Raw genomic sequence first — 17,500 nt, 5'->3', positions numbered from 1 at the left:
AACGACAGACCCCATTCAGCTGGCTATTCAAAAATGTGGTAGGTTTATGCATGCATGGGATACCTAGTTTGCATGCCTGAGACTGCCTAGGGTGCAACTGTCTACTAGATGTGGGCAGGGCTCACTATGTGCAGCAGCCGGTGTATGGGTGGTTTTGGTGGATGTTCAGCAAGGGGGGGGGGGGTGCTGTGGAGGGGATGATGGGTATTCAATTATGTATCTAGGTGTGTTGGGGTTGGATGGCTCGGTTCAGGCCAGACCATTATGTGTGCGTCAGCCGGTAACGTTTCTGTACATGTCTATCGCACATTTTAATGTTCATATGTTTGTGGGATTGTGTTCTGCAGTATGGCTTGTCAGGTTGTATTGCGAATGTGAATGTCTGTTCTTTGGTTTCCTTTCTGATTCACCCACTGCTCCTTCATACACCTCCAGTTCACCTGTTGTGCATCTGACCCAGTTTCCCCTTGGCGAATTATTACATTACCCATCACCCCCCACCCCCATATTCCACACACACCATCCCTCCCTTCTCTGGTTGATGGCCCATGGCATGGACAACAGAACACATTGCATACTCTACATATCTCTGGTACCAATATGGTTGTGAGGACAACCCTGGCTTATTTGATCTTCCACATGCTGTATCTCACGCACATAGGTACACGCAAATACCTATCTTTCATGACATGGTAGGTAGACGCGGGTTATACCCATTTACATTTGGCCTGTCCAGACAGGGACAACCTGGACTGTGAATGGGCAGATATTGAGCGAATGCTCTGACCATTGGTAGGGTTGCCACCTTTTCAGATGGCCAAAGTGGGACATCTTCAGGACACACATCAGATTTTACAGGTCGACACATGCCCACGGTCAGTACAAAGGAGAGTACTTTACTTTTATCCCTGATTGACAGCTTATTCTTGTAGCATTTTAGTTGCTTATTCAGTTTCTTATGACATTTAGGTGTTTCAGATACAGAATAACTGTTTTATGCGACTATTGCATAAATATAGGACATATTTTTATCATTAAATCTCAGGACATCTGCCATTTGACACAAAGTGTACAGGACACAACTGCCAAAAGAGGGACTGTTCCTAGCAAAGTGGGACATGTGGTTACCCTATATGTATGTATATATATATATATATGTGTGTGTGTGTACGTACGCATGCATACACATCTATATGATTTAATTACTTTGATCATACTGTTGAATGACTGTGCTGTCTGCTATGTTTGTGATAACATCGATGTTAGGTATAACTGCCATGGCTTAGTGGTAAATCACATAGATTGTGATGTGTAGGGTCCTGGCATTGGGCCTGGCTGAAGTGGTATATTGTGTTGCTGGGCGGAACAAGGGCCATTGGGCAAAGGGTGAGTACAACAATTTTCAGCTGCGGTTTCCCGTTTAACCACCGATTCACTTCACGCAATATCCTTGTACATTCTTACTGTGATATGTCACCCCAGTTCACATTTCATTGGTATTATATTGTTATACAGCATAAAATTAGCAAGATATGCTCGTATACAAATTAAGCATCATAAATGGTGTGTGCTGCAGTCAAACCGGCAACGTCTGCTCGATAGTCGGATGCTCTGACCACTACACTATTGGTGTTCTGCTTCATTTATATGTATACCCATGGTTCATAGTTACCCGAACACACACCTCAACACTTCACTAACACAGCAGGCATCCATTTTCCTGTTGGGAAAACCACACTACTACACATGCGTCATTCCCTACTGCTCTGGTCCCGTGCTGCATGTTGACTCACTCAAAGTATATTCAGACCTCCAAAGCCTATAGTCCTGGCACATACGTGTATTTGATTGTCAGGGTGTTCTTGTTGTCATCCGGGTTTAGGCTTGTCCGACTGGGGACCGGGACTGCCCTGTACCTAATTGAAAGTCAGACTTAGCACGGGGACATAGTTAGTTTCACTTTTAGTGTCCTACCTGTGGTTGGGGATGCAGAGGTATGCTCACCTCTGTCCAACCTGATATAACAGCACAAAATATTATGGGGGTTCCGCTGCTGTTTCCCTTCACATTCGTTATGACTGCTGTATTGTGACCATGTTCATTCTTCATATCTATATATATATATATATATATATATATATATATATATATATATATATATATATATATATATATATATATATATATCGGTCTGTACATACACATGCATATACACCTACATGCTTATTTACAATTCCCATCCCGTTGAATCACCGCCACTTACCATCACACACACACACGCTTGCATACCCGCTTACGTCTAGGGTTGCCACCTTTTCAAATGGCCAAAGTGGGGCATTTTTAGGACACACATCAGATTTTACAGGCCAACACATACCCACGGTCAGTACAAAGGTTAGAACTTTACTTCTTTGTCTAAATGAAAGCTTATTCTTGTAACAGTTTAGTTGCTTATTCTGTTTCTTGTAACATTTATGTATTTTACATACTATTTTATGCAACTGTTACATGATATATGGGACACAATTATTTCCTACAATCTCAGGACATTTGCCATTTTATTATTTTTGGTCAGGACACAACTGCCCAAGAAGAGACTGTCCCTCGCAAAGTGGGACAGGTGGTAACCCTACTTACGTCGGCTTTAAAGCGCCTTAATCACCCTATATCCGACTGCCACTATGCGAATGTGAAAGGTATATATTCCCGATAATGCATGTGGGGAGACATGCATCATAGTCAGATGTTTAATCCCGGGTCGTAGGTTCTGCAGGACTGGCTGGAGGCTGAGCAGGGTTGTGGACAACTACTGCTCATACAACTTGTGTCCAGATGTCTACGGGACTGGACATCATGTCGTGACACCAACTCTAATCTTTAGAACAGATACTTATCCCATGAGGGATATCCAAAAATTTTGGGACTGATAACCTCGATTTTTTGGGATTTACGAAAATGAGGTAGGGTTATACATGCAAGGAATAAATAGTTTGAAATCCTGAGACTGCCTAGGGTGATACTGCCTAGGGTAAGACTGCCTACTAGATATGAGTAGGGGTCATTATGTGCAGATATGGCTGTGCCAAGCTAGCAGCCCGGGGATGGGTGGTTTTGGTGGACGTTCAGGAAGGGGGGGGTGTGCTGTGGAGGGGATGATGGGTATTCAATTATGTATCCAGGTGTCTTGAGGTTGGATGACTCAGTTCAGGCCAGACCATTATGTGGGTATGTGCTGGTAACGTTTCTATACATGTGTATCACACATTTTAATGTTCATTTGTTTGTGGGATTATGTTCTACAGTATGGCCTGTCAGGTTGTATTACAGATGTGAATATTTGTTCTTTGGTTTTCCTTTCTGATTCACCCACTACTCCCTCGTACACCTCGAGTTCACCTATTGTGAATCCAACCCAGTCTCCCCTTGGCGAATTATTACATTACACGTCACCCCCCACCCCCATATTCCACACACACCATCCATCCCTTCTCTGGTTGATGGCCCATGGCACAGTCGACAGGACACATTGCGTACACTACATATCTCTGGTACCAATGTGGTTGTGAGGACTACCCTAGAATTTTTGATCTTCTACATGCTGTACTTCACGCACATAGGTACACGCAAATACTTAACTTTCATGATATGGTAGGTAGACCCGGGTAATACCCATTCATCTTTGGGCCGTTCTGACAAGGATGACTTGGACTGCGAATGGGCAGATATTGAGCGAATGCTCTGACCATTGGTATGTTTGCCACCATTTGATATGACCAAAATGGGACATTTTCGGGACACACATCAGATTTTACAGGCCAACACATACCCACGGTCAGTACAAAGGATAGTACTTTAGTTTTATGCCTAAATGTAAGCTTATTGTTGTGGCAGTTTAGTTGCTTATTCTGTTTTGTTTAGTTGCTTATTCTATTTCTTGTAACATTTAGGTATTTTACATATGGATATATGTATTGTATGGGACTATTACATAAAATATGGGACATAATTATGTCCTACAATCACAGGACATTTAACATTTATAATGGTTTTGGTGTGGACACAACTGCCCAGAGGGGGACTGTCCCTCACAATGTGGGACAGGTGGTAACCCTAACCATTGGGCTAGGCTTAGCAATTGGTGGTGCGCTAACACGCTGCGTTTCACTTCCACTTGGTATAACTATCGACACTACAATGGAATACGGGCACGGGGTTTTAAATGTCATTTGTTTGAGGGACGGGGACTCAATATTTAGCTACGTGCCTTTGTGTTTACTTTTTATTTTGGTGTTCGCAAAACTGTCTTGTATGCTTTACATACATTTCAGTATCCATGGACACTGACAGGAGTGATTACTATTAGAGGCAGGCTGTACTAGTCAGCATTTTAGGTTGCGCATATGCAGCCAACATGTTCATGCCTCTGTGCAGAGCTTAGACATACCCCCTGCACTCACGCACGTTTCCTATGCACGTGGCCATTGCGGCAGCACGCCTTCATTAATATGCATGTGATGCTGCTGCTTCATCTCTATGCCGCACAGTCAGTGCAAGGCTAACGCCATCCTTGCACCGAGCTTCATGAATCCCGGGGAGTATATTTTTGTGGTGTACTTGTTTCCAGCTAAAATGAAGACAAAACTGTTAGAAATATGTTTAGTTTCATTTGGGATTAAGATTGGATCCAGTCAGAAGAGGCATACTATATAATAAAAAGGAAGAAGAAGGCTTGAATTTAAAAAATCCTAAAGTATACTTTTTGGACAGTAAATAATCTGAAAGAGAGACAGATAAATATGATGGGGAAAATTTATTTTGTGAAATATGAAGAAGTTGGGAAATAGAGTCTACTAAAAGCATTCAAGATTCAAGTGCTCAAAACCCACTGTCTCACAGTGAGGGACGTGAGTGTCTTGTAGTTCATGTAGGCTGTTCCTTGTGCTTGAACTCATCTTACAAGTTCAAGCAAGGTAAGGGTGGGGCCATGGTTAGGGAGTAGAGGGGGGTGGGAGTGTGGTTTAGGGCATCAAATGGGAAGGGTGTTTAGGTTAAGAGAGCAGAAAGGGAGCCTTAGGGATAGAAAGTGAGAAGGGAATCTTTGGGTTTGTTTATTTATTTATTACTATTTGTTGACTGGGTAGGTGACCTGCTCTATTGACCCTTTTCTTTCACAACCCAGATTTATAGAGCAGCAAATAATTGACTTGCATAATGATAAACTTTACAAAGATAATATTTACAATGACAATAATATCACATTACCATAAAATCTTATGGCATGACATAGATAGAGAGGGATAAATGATCAATATTTACAGAGAGTTCAATAATAGCATAATAAATACATATGACATGACAGTGAGCCTGAGCTTAATTGTTCCATAATATGGTAGAGAAAATATTGGTCTTTGACAACTACAAAGATAGAAAATGTTAAAGGCATTAACTATTATCATGACAGCAGTTGCATGAGAATTCTGTGAGGAGATGTTCCTTAATGGCCTTTGTAAAATTCCAACATGAGTCTTAATTTCTTACTTCTGTAAGCAAGTAGTTCCAGATTTCTTAGCCAAAGTCTTGAGAAAGCTTTTTCACCTACTGCATATTTAAATGGTGGCCAAGTCAGTCCCAAAGAGCTAACTTGAGTGCTTCTAAGCTTCAATTATTACAATTTTTTTGTGTGTGACACTTCCTTTTGGGGGGGGCAATAACCCTGATTAAGGGCCTTAAAAATCAGAGTACAGAGGAGAAAGGTGGCCCTATGAGTTACACTGTACAGAGTTAGGGAGTGGGAGTAGGTATGTTGAACTTGAAGGGAGTTTTAGGGTTAGGGATTGAGAAGGGAGTCTTAGGGTTAGGTTTAGAGAACAGGAAAGGAGTTTTAGGATTAGGGATAGAGGTTAGCAGTAGGGCTCTGGTCTAGGTTCATAGGTTCATATGTGTTTGCTAGGCTAACAATCACTAGGGCCTTTTTAAACCTAGCCATGCATCTAAACTCTCTTCTAGTACCCTTAATAAGAGTAAGCAGGGGCTTGGGAAATAAAACATTCACAAGCAGTGGCCTGGGAAATGAACCATTTACAGGCTGCCTGTGTCCATTAGAAATATAGCTGCCAAAACTAGAGATGAATTTCCTGTTCCCCAGCCAATCATTCAAGCTACACTTGAACTGGGTTAGGGAGGAACTCTGCTTCACATGTATGGGGAGCCTGTTCCAGAGAAAGGGTAGTCTCTGAGATACATACCTGTCTCTGCAGCAGGTCCTATTTATATCACAAGCAAGGTTTAAGCCTTTAGAATGGTTAATTCTGGTGCTGTTTGTTTTATTGATATGCAATAGGTCCATCAGGGTGGGATCTGACAATGCCTTGTATGCCAAACATAGATCTCCCCTCAACAGCCTGTAGGAGACAGTATAGGCTAGGCCTTTGAGGTGGTCTGCATAGGACATTTTACTTATACCCCATATTCTTTTAGTGAGAAACCTCTGTGTGCATTCCAATTGCTGGATATGCCTGGTTAGGTACATACCAAATGAGACATTGTACTCAATGACAGGTCTGATGAATGATGAATACAGTAGAACAATGACCTCCTTGGACCTAGATGCCATACTTTTGTTTATAAGTTGCACAACAAATTTCCTTACTACTGAAGGCACATGATAGCCAAAGGCTAGATTACTGTCTATGTGTCTCTCCAAGTGCTGACTACTGGATCAACTCTTAGGGGTGTGTTGTCAATATGACAGTCACCAGGGGTAGATGACTTCCCAAAGGATACTATTATACATTTCTTGGTAGTTTTAGTATTGCTATATGGGTTTATTAGGTAAAGTGTTGGGAGATAGTTATGGAGGTTGAGTAAGTTGTAGTTCTAGCACTTACGTACTTGAGCAAGTGGTAGCATGCAAATGCATTGCAAGCATACAGCACATGTGCACTTGTAGTAGAGCCATGGAAATATGAAGAGGAAAATAAGTCAACAAGAAAAGATGGAAGGAAAAGGACATGTAAGTAAAATAAGATTATGGAAGGTCAAAGTCAATGAGGTAGATGAAAATAGAAATGAGTGTTAAAACAAGATTATGGAGAAATATTATGTGGCATATCCATGGAAGAATTTAAAAGGAGAGTTAAAATGGTACGAATAATAGAAGGAATAGATCTGAGAATTTTTATGAAGCATAAGATTTTTGTGGGGAATTCTTTTATATAAGTTACCAATTAAAAGCAATGTGAAATATAAAGAAATTGAAGAAAAGAAGAAAGTATAATGAATGTAATGAAGAAGAAACAATTAAATATTATTTTTATAAAATGCATAAAAACAATTTTGGAGAAAATTTAAAAAGGAAAATAAATGGGAAGAATTTAAAAATATAATTTCAGATATGATATTATATGAAAAATAGGAGAAAGGAAGGGAATGTAAAACTGAAAAATGGAACAAAATATTGTTTGTAACAATCTGGAAGTTATAAAAAAAAGATGTGAAAGATTACTGCACAACAAAAACAAAATAATATAAAGATTTGCTAGATTAAATAAAACAATGATTATGGAGAAAAGGATGGTGGAGATAAAAAGGGAGGATTTAATCTTGTTAATATGCTGATCACGTGGTTCCTGAAAATGCAAGAAGTGCATTGTTTTAGCACAGAGAATGAAAACATATAGCTGAAACTGTAAATAATGACAAGAAATGAAAAATGTATATGTTGCAATGTGTAAATAATGTAAAGAAGTGTAAATAATATACAGAAATGAATAAAGTAACCCCCTCCCTTTTTCAATAGATGCCATAGGATGTTTTATAACCATCTGAGCTAACCCCTCCAACCTGGACAGATGAAACCTTTGTTTAGCATCTCATGCAGAAGATAGCCTACTTAGGAGGGCAGCCTAACCCTTGTGCTACACTTCAGTGTCAGTACTGGAAAAACTAATCCAGTACCTGGTAAAGGAATAGAACCCACAGCCTTTTGATCTTCTAGTACCAAAGGAGATTGGGCCATCTGTTGAAATAATACACTATACCTATCTGCTAGCAGCTGTTAAAATTTAAAAGATGATGTTGTTCTTATTTTTATATCCATGTCTCAGTAGCTTTTGATCCAATGTCTTTCATTTGTGCCCTTAAAATGCTATCAATGTGCATGCAGATCTCCCTTCTGTCGCTTTTAGCCTTAGTTCTTTGGAAGACTCTTCATTAAATATATTATACTATACACTTGAATCTAGTTTAAATTTAGCATTTTGCTTATTACTTCTCAGCATTTCTTGCCAACCATAAGTTTTGCCCTCTTTTCCTTCTACCGGTCATAAATGCATTATCAGTCTTTGTAGACTTATTTCAATAGCATCTACAAATAAATCATTTTTATGTTTCTGTTCAACAGGCATATTCTTTTGAATGCACTTGTATTTCCGTTTATGTATATTTAAAAATGGTTCTTCCTTGCACAGTTTCCATACAACTGATTAAAGCAGAATACTTCCTATAACACTCACAGCCATGCCTTGAATATATAACCTGCATTTGATTTTCTGTGCACCTCACAGCTTCCTTTTTTATGCCTACTACTAATGTAACACATTCTTATTTTGTTTACTATCTTTGCCTTTTCACTTGATTCACATATTTATCTTACACACATCCATTTCTTGAATTAGTTATTTTTAACTGTTTATTTATAAATGTAAGCTTTTGATAGGGTGAGCTCTGGTGATCTTAACAACACAGTCCTTGTTCCATCACTTTTTATACTACAGACTATCCTGTCTCTATTTATTTATTTAGTTATTTATTACATTTGCAAACCAGGTAGGCTTTCTTCAGACCTGTTTCATCCATGACCCAGGCCCATATGCCCACAATTAAAGTAGCAATGGTTTCCACTGTGAATTATATACCTGTTCCTCGAAACACAAACATTTGAAAGCAAGTAATATGGCTTCATTTATGTAAATATATTTCTTCAGTTCTGACACCATGCAACACTTCAGCAGTGATGTCTAAATACAAATCATCTCAAGTATTGTCATTACCTTTTTAAGGATCCACATATTTTTGATGTCAATGTAATACATTCCAGGCTTGAAGACATATACTATACACACATATATATGTATATATATATATATATATATATATATATATATATATATATATATATATATATATATATATATATATATATATATATATAGTAGGAAAGTCACTGCATCAAACTGCCACTTGACCTGTTATAAGGTCTTCTCCTTGTCTTATCATATTTCTTCTCACCTTAGCCAAGTAAGAGTTTTGAAGGCAATCCTTTTTCTGATTGTGTAGTTTTTTCATAATCTTTAACACCCAATCCTTGCAAAGGAACTTGTATCCTAATCACTGTATAAAATGTCACCTGAAAAGGCCTCTGGATCTGCTTTTAAGAGTTAGTGATACCACACAAAAGAGCTTTGGAATTAATTTAAGAATAATTAAGTAGTAAGGAGCATTTCTCTCAACCTTTGATCATTAAAATCATAACCCTTACCCTTACAAAAGTATAACAGGAAAATATTATTTGTCACAAAGAAATGCATGTTATCACTGTCACGCCCCACCACTGGCCCAGTAATTAAAGAGCCTCAATCCTCACCACTAGCACCAGTGGGGGATGTACATTGGGAGGATGACCAGTACACACACAGTATTTTCAGATGCAGCTCTCTGCATCAAGTGCAATTTCCCTTAAGAGCACACAGAGACCACAGTTAGTCTGGGGCTGGTTTCTCCCTCTTAGTCCAGATCCCCAATAAGACTCCCCACTGGCACAGCTACAGAGTTGAGATCTCAGCTGAGTGGCTAAGCCAAGACCTCCAGCACCCTCTCTGTCCAACCAATGCTTTGTGTGCCTGCCCAAGTTGCTGACACACACACACACACACACACACACACACACACACACACACACACACACACACACACACACACACACACTTTGAGGTTTTATTTATACACACACACACACACCTGGGAAAGGCTGGCATAGGTTTACTAGCTATACCCCCCTCTGCCAGACTATAAAGTAATCACTTCCACCAGCCACGTCCTTATTAGCTACTTTAAGGTCCTTAACAAAGGGTGTCCAATCTTACTGTGTAATGTTACTATCAATGCAAATGGTAGTTTGACCAAGAGAAAGGCTATTAGGAGTGACCCACAGTGTCACCAAATAAATATGCAAGTACTCTCAGAATTTACATATGTCTCACAAATATCAGCCACAATGAAAGGTTTAACTATATTTAATAATAAATAATAAAAGAACAAGAACATACTGCGTATATAATCACAGTTACAGCAGAGTTCAAAATCACAGGAAATATTTAAAACAACATTGCAGGGCAGTCTCAAATAAATAAAGAAAACATCTAAACTATACTTCACTATATTCCTGACTGAATCTAAGAGAATTATACTGTCCCCTAGACTTACTTACAGAGTAAGAAGGCAGATATGGTGAATGAGTCTTCTAGATGATGCTGTCAGATCAAAGACAAAATACAAAAAGCTCAGTTTCTCTCAAAGAGTTCTTAAATTAATATCCCAAATATTACTGCTGGGATAGCTTGCAGAATGGCATCATTTCTTGTCATCTGACTTCAGTTCTCAGTCTCAAAAAACAACCATTGATGCAACTGGTAGCATTTAGCATCTACCTGTGAAAATACATAAACAAGGACATTTCTTAGATATAAGGCAGATCCTGGAAGTCATAAAACAATAAACACTTCCAAGACAATACAAAAAACTTTAGTTCTAGACATTATGTTTGTTACTGCACTGAAATTGGAGGATAATATAATTTATGGCCTTGACATAAAGTAATTTAATTTCAACTATTTTTCTGAAGTTAACTTCTTGTATTGCAGTTTCCATTGTTAAAAATATATACATCTAAACAGTTACAGTAGTGCAGGTATATTTCTGTTCAGTTCCAACAGGGTACACTGTGGTTACACTTTTAAGCTCAGTACTGTACAAACCCTATTCAACACACACTTCTGTACCCGCAGTTTGATATATGCATAACATACAGTTCTAATACATTTGTAACACAAGCATAAGAATCATATTGATATTCACAAATGAAATATAGTTATTTACAAAATTCCAGATAGCTAGGCTGGCAGCATCTCCTTTTGTTACAATCACAGTGAGAAAAAATAATAGAAAGTTGATGATCAGTTATTGAAAAAAATGTATTAATGCTGCAATATAAATATAGCAGTCAACTGTGTCATTGCTTAATAATTGATAAGCTGTTTATTTTACCATTGATTTGTTTGTAAATATGATTCTTTTTCTTGTTTATTCTTTGGAAATAATAAAATTTCATTAAAAATTCATAACAGAGGGTCAGAAAAAGGAGCACCTTTTTATCACACTATAAGGCCTTCCTAAACTAGACTATAAGTGATAGGGAATATTTGCATAGGTGTAGTTATTTACTTAATAAGGAATGCCCTCATTACCATGTCTGACTTTATGAAGAAATATGTAAATCTGTAAGGTGCAAGGCTAAATCAAAGGGCCAAAATTACAGCACTATGCCTGAAACATAGCAGCTGAGAGGTATAAAAAGGAGTGACACTATTAAGGCATGACAACTTTTACAGCTCACCATACATTATACTCCCAGCCCTGGTTTTCATCTTCCTTAAAATACTCTCACCTTTTTCTGTTGTGTTTCTGAAATTCTATCAATTCCTAAACAAGTGCCCTCAGTCTATGCTTAATTCAAGTCTTTCCTACAGTAGGCATTTTTTTATGCCTTAAGGCAGCAGAAATTCATATGAAATGCATATTTTCAGGAACGAGAAGTCTCCATGCGTGATTTAAAGACAAGGTACACACTGTACAAAGCCCCAGAAGTATAATCTGTATGATTTATGCATAGGATTAATTCAGTGTCGACTTTGGAATATTTTAAAATGTTGCTGTGTCAGGGTACATGTTCACCACACACTAGTATATTCAAATTATCAGAAGTGATAAAAATCAAATCTAGACATGCTTTGCAGCACAGAGCGGTATTCACAAGGTGCAACACAGTGAAACAGACATCACCTATAAACAAAATCACAGGGATACTACACACATACACACACACACATATACATGCAGATATATATATATATATATATATATATATATATATATATATATATATATATATATATATATATATATATATATATAATGCATGTGTATGTATACAGAAATATAATAAAATCTTACTTCAGACATGCTGACCAAGGTAAATGTACTACCAGTATGTTCCTCTTGGACTGACCAAGTCATCACTTTGTGTACCTCGTAATCACAGGACATCTGCTCCTCACAACACACTTTAACGCTTCTTACATCATGATTTTTGTCAGACTGCCCTTGATGTAATGTGCTAAATAGCTCATTTCTGTTGTCCATAATAAATCTGTTGCCTAACGTACAGCACTGAGTTGCCCATATTAAGTCTATGACAGATCCTACTTGTGCTGTTGCCTACAGTAAATCGTTATCACTGACAGTATCACTGCTTGGCTGTATGCTGTGTAACTGGTTTACTACCATTCTTATACTGTGTGCTCTCCAGAGTAACTGCCAACAGCATTTGGTCTGTAGCTCATAGTCCTTATCACTAACAACCATTATTTATTCTGTCTGTTGCTATGTCTTCTGTCAGTAGGTGAACCATGTATGAGTGCAGCATGAAAAATGTACTACAGCAGATGTACATTCCAAGCAGTTGGTAATATGCCATGCCAGCACACCTACATGGTAACGGGCAAGTTATGTGTTACCCTTCAAGCCCTGCCTGCAATACTGAATGTGCTCCTGGTAAATCTACCACTGCTTGCCATTTCTAAAATGATATGTTAAAATGGAATCATACTTCCTGCATTGTACTAATTGAAAGATGTGTGGTTCTGTTTATAAGTTGTGGATCATGCCTCTCCACATCCACTGATGATAGTTTTAGACACCACACCCACTGATGACAGTGTTAACCATTGAATGCAAGGTTCCACTGTACACAAAACTGCCACTGGTGGCCATACCAGTGATCCTTTACAAACTGTACACTTGTCATGCATGTGGGGTGCCACGTGTATAGGACATACATAATCAGACCACAGCAGCACTACCACCAAGGCAATGAGCTGCCATCAGACTTACTATGCACTGCAAAACAGAGTATAAACAGCAGTAAACATATTGTGAGCAGCACAGAGAAGTTATGCATCTTACCATGAGTAGAAGTGGGAAGTGTTACTGACTTAGTGTACTCAGCAAACCAAGCAGTACTGGCAGTTGATGTATGTTGGTCAAAATTATACATTAATTGTCATAAGACATACACTGGATACTCCTTCAGTCATATGATGATGGTGCACACAGCTGAGGAATATATCCTCCTAATTTAGGAAAGTGTGATCTTAACATATTGCATTGATGGTTGTGCACAGACCTTACGTGCCAGATTACATTGTATCTTCTGTAATGTGCTACATGCAGTTCAGTCCAGCTTTTACAGTTTAGGGTTTTTGAATCTTGTGCAATGTCCTGAGGATGGCATTTTTGTCTTTTACATAAAACTTCTGTTATGTACTATGTATGAGTGTTTCTAAATCTTTCTGACTATCTGCAGTCTGTACCTGCAGATTCGCTCCCCAGATCATCCAGTGGGCACGTGCGAGCTGGCATGATTTAGCAGCTTTCAGGAGTTAAGGGATGCTGGGGCATCCTATCAGAGTGGGAGTCCAGGTCTCAGCCCCGGGGAACGTCCTGTCAGGTGTCTGTGCAGGGTCAAGGCACCCTCCTGGGGCTCTTCCTCTCAGCTGGAAGCCTGTATGATAGCAGATCTGCCCCTCCTCGGCCAAGGGGAGTTCCACAGGGCTGGTCAGACCCTGCAGGTTGGCTCCACAGATTGTCCTGCAGACATGGGCAATCTGGTACTATCTGGCAGCCTTCAGGAGTTAAGGGACGATTGGGCGTTCCATCAGAGTGCAAGTCCAAGTGCCCAAGTCTGGGTCCCAGCCTCGGTTGACATCCTGTCGGGTATTCGCGTGGGGTTGAGATGCCTTTCCCCACTGTCGATCGATCGAACCAGCCAACTGACTCCCACTGGCAGATGTCTCCCGCAACGTGGCTCTGCAGGTCACACCAGAAGGGTCGAGCTTCTCTGCCCAGGGATCGTGGCACAGGTGGGAGCATTCCACACTCTACTGGGTTGAAGTCAAGGTGAGACTGATGAGCCTGGGCCAAGTGGAAGGGGATCCTGTCACGCACCGTGGCCAACATCCGCTGGCAGCCACATGCCCCAAGAGTGGGAGCTCTCCCTCTGGCTCTGAGCACTGTCACGCTTCATGCCAACCCACGGCCCTCCGGGGTCATGGTCACCAGTCCACGACCAGCACCCAAGGTGTGCCCCCCCCCTGCAAGCAGAAAGACTCTGTCCCCTTTTCTCTGCCCACCCACTGAGGTGCTCTTGTCTGGTTGATCATGCCAGTAGCATATGCTTGTCTCAAAGACTAAGCCATGTAAGTCTCAGTGCACATGGACCCTACAGTGAAACTGCAAATGCCTCATTAATTCAGTTATGATTCCTTTGATCACTCCACTGTTGCATGGATAACTGTCGCAATTCTAGAGCTAATACATGCTGACGAATGCTGACCTCTAGGGATGCATGCATTTATCAGACCAAAACCAATACAGGTTTCGACCCGGTAGCTTTGGTGACTCTAGATAAACTCAGGCCAATTGAGTGCCCTCTCAGCGGTGAGGCGAGGTGACATTTGAATGTCTGCCCTATCAACTTTTGATGGTACTATCTGTGTCTACCATGGTGACCACAGGTAACAGGGAGTCAAGATTCAATGTCTCCTACAGGCTTTTGAGGGGAGATTTATGCCTGGCTTACAGAGCATTGTCAGACTCCACTCTGATGGACCTCCTGCATATCTGCAAAACAAAGGGCACCAGAATCATCTGTTCTAAAGATGTAAACTTTGCCTGTAATATAAATGGGACCTGCTGGAGAAATAGATATGTATCCCAAAGACTACCCAAAGACTACCCCAAATATAGACCAGTCCACATACATGTGAAGCAGAGTTCCTCCCTAACCCAATTCAAGTACAACTTGGACAATTGGATGGGAAACTGGAAATTCATCCCTGGTTTGGCACCTATGTCTCTAGTGGACACAGATAACATGTAAATGGTTCATCTCCCAGGCCCAGGCTTACACTTATCAAGGGTTACAGAAATTGTCAGAGATTTGGGATATATGGCTAGGCTTATAAAGGCCCTTGTGGTTGTTAGCTTAGTAAACATCTATGAACCTATGACCTTATAAGATGGAGCCTGAGAAATGGACACCACATCCAAGGAAGGCAGCGGGTGTGCAAATTACCCACTCCTGACTCAGGGCAGTAGTAATGAAAAATAACAATACAGGACTCTTTTGAGGCCCTGTAATTGGAATGAGTACACTTTAAGTCCTTTAATGAGGATCATTTGGAGGGCAAGTCTGGTGCCAGCAGCCGAGGTAATTCCAGCTCCAATAGCATATATTAAAGTTGCTGGAGTTAAAAACCTCATAGTTGGATCTTGGGATCAGGCTGGTGGTTTACTGCAAGGTGAACTACCACCTGTCCCAGCCTCTGCCTCTTGGTGCTCCCTTGATGCTCTTAACTGAGTGTCCCAGGGGTCTGAAGCGTTTACTTTCAAAAAAATTAGAGTGTCCAAAGCAGGCCGGTCACTTGACTTCTTTAGCTAGGAATAATGGAATAGGACTCTGGTTCTAATTTGTTTTTTTGGAAATGAGGCCATGATTAAGAGGGATGGCTGGGGGCATTCATATTGTGCCACTGGAGGTGAAATTCTCAGACTGGCGCAAGATTAACAAAAGCAAAAGCATTTGCCAATAATGTTTTCATTAATCAAGAATGAAAGTCGGAGGTTTGAAGACGATCATATACCATCGTAGTTCTGACCATAAACAATGCCGACTAGCAATCCGGCAGCATTATTCCCATGACCCACCGGGGAGTTTCCGAGAAACCAAAGTCTTTTGATTCCGGGGGGAGTATGGTTGCAAAGCTGAAACTTAAAGGAACTGATGGAAAGGCATCACTAGGAGTGGAGCTTGCAGCTTAATTTGACATGGAAAGGACTGACAGATTGATAGCTCTTTCTTGATTCTGTGGGTGGTGGTGGTGCATGGCCATTCTTAGTTGGTGGAGTGATTTGTCTGGTTAATTCTCATAATGAATGAGACTCCGCCATGCTAACTAGTCATGCGGCCCCGTGAGGTTGTCTCCAACTTCTTAGAGAGACAAATGAGATAGAGCAATAACAGGTCTATAATGCCCTTAGATGTCCTGGGCTGCATGTATGCTACACTGAATGGATCAGTGTGTGTCTACCCTTGGCCAACAGATCCAGGTAATCCGCTGAACCCCATTCATGATAAGGACCAGAGATTGTAATTATTCCCCATGAATGAGGAATTCCCAGAAAGTGTGAGTTATAAGCTCTCATTGATTAAGTCCCTGCCCTTTGTACACACCACCTGTCACTTCTACAGATTGAATGGTTTAGTGAGGTCCATGGATCGGTCTCACTGGAGTCAGTCACAACCCCGGCAGTGTGCCAAGAAGATGATCAAATGACTATTTAGAGGAAGTAAAAGTTGTTAACTAGTTTGCCGTAGGTGAAGGATCATTAATGCTGAGGGTCCCAGGATGGCGCTGTCCTCAGCTACTGCTTCTCCTTGCTCCACCACCCTGACCCTCTCTCTCTCTCTTACTCCTCTCTTTCTGCGCTCAGGCAGAGGCTGGTGGTACTGAGCCCATGACTCCTAGGGGAGGGAGATGGTGAAAAGGTGCAAGAAGGGGACGGTATCCGTCCCCATTCACCTCCTAGCACCGGGAAGGAGGGGGTCCCATCTGCACAGCAGGAGGCATGAGAGCTCTTCCACCACCCCTGTGGGGGACAGCTGCAGAGGGGGTGCCCGGCCCAGTTGTGTGATTCGCATCACACCTTGGAGGTAACTGGCTCCCCACGTGGGAGGGGGAGGGATAGGGTGCCGTCTTGCAGGTGGATGCCAGCGGTCCCCTCCATCTGCATGGGGCCAACCGCTGGGGATCGCACACCTGTGTCCTCTCCCCTTAATGGCAGTCACTAGTACCTGTGTGACATCCTGCTCCCCATGGGGAGTCAGCTCGAAGTCCAAGAAGGTCGGCATTTCAGCCATGCCCCTGCCATCCTGTGCCACTGGCCAGTAACTCTGGTCTAGGTGCCTGCAAAGATGCCCATGAAACCTGGCATGCTTGCCACTTGTGTGATGCCATGCGGGCAGTGGTGTCCCCAGCGACCAAGATGAGTGCAGTATGACTCTGAGTGGTGGACACTTGGCTCATGCGTTGATGAAGAATGCAGC

The 17,500-nt window shown here is 41.0% G+C and overlaps 1 pseudogene; it reads left to right on the top strand.

Moving 5' to 3' along the window:
* Nucleotides 1–17,452: 17,452 nt before the first annotated feature.
* LOC122801937 overlaps nt 17,453–17,500 on the top strand; it is a 151-nt pseudogene continuing 103 nt past the window's right edge.

Source organism: Protopterus annectens, chromosome 1.part0 (assembly GCF_019279795.1).
Source record: "Protopterus annectens isolate FY-2018-M chromosome 1.part0, PAN1.0, whole genome shotgun sequence".
NCBI lineage: Eukaryota > Metazoa > Chordata > Ceratodontiformes > Protopteridae > Protopterus > Protopterus annectens.
This window is presented reverse-complemented; position numbering and strand designations above follow the sequence as displayed.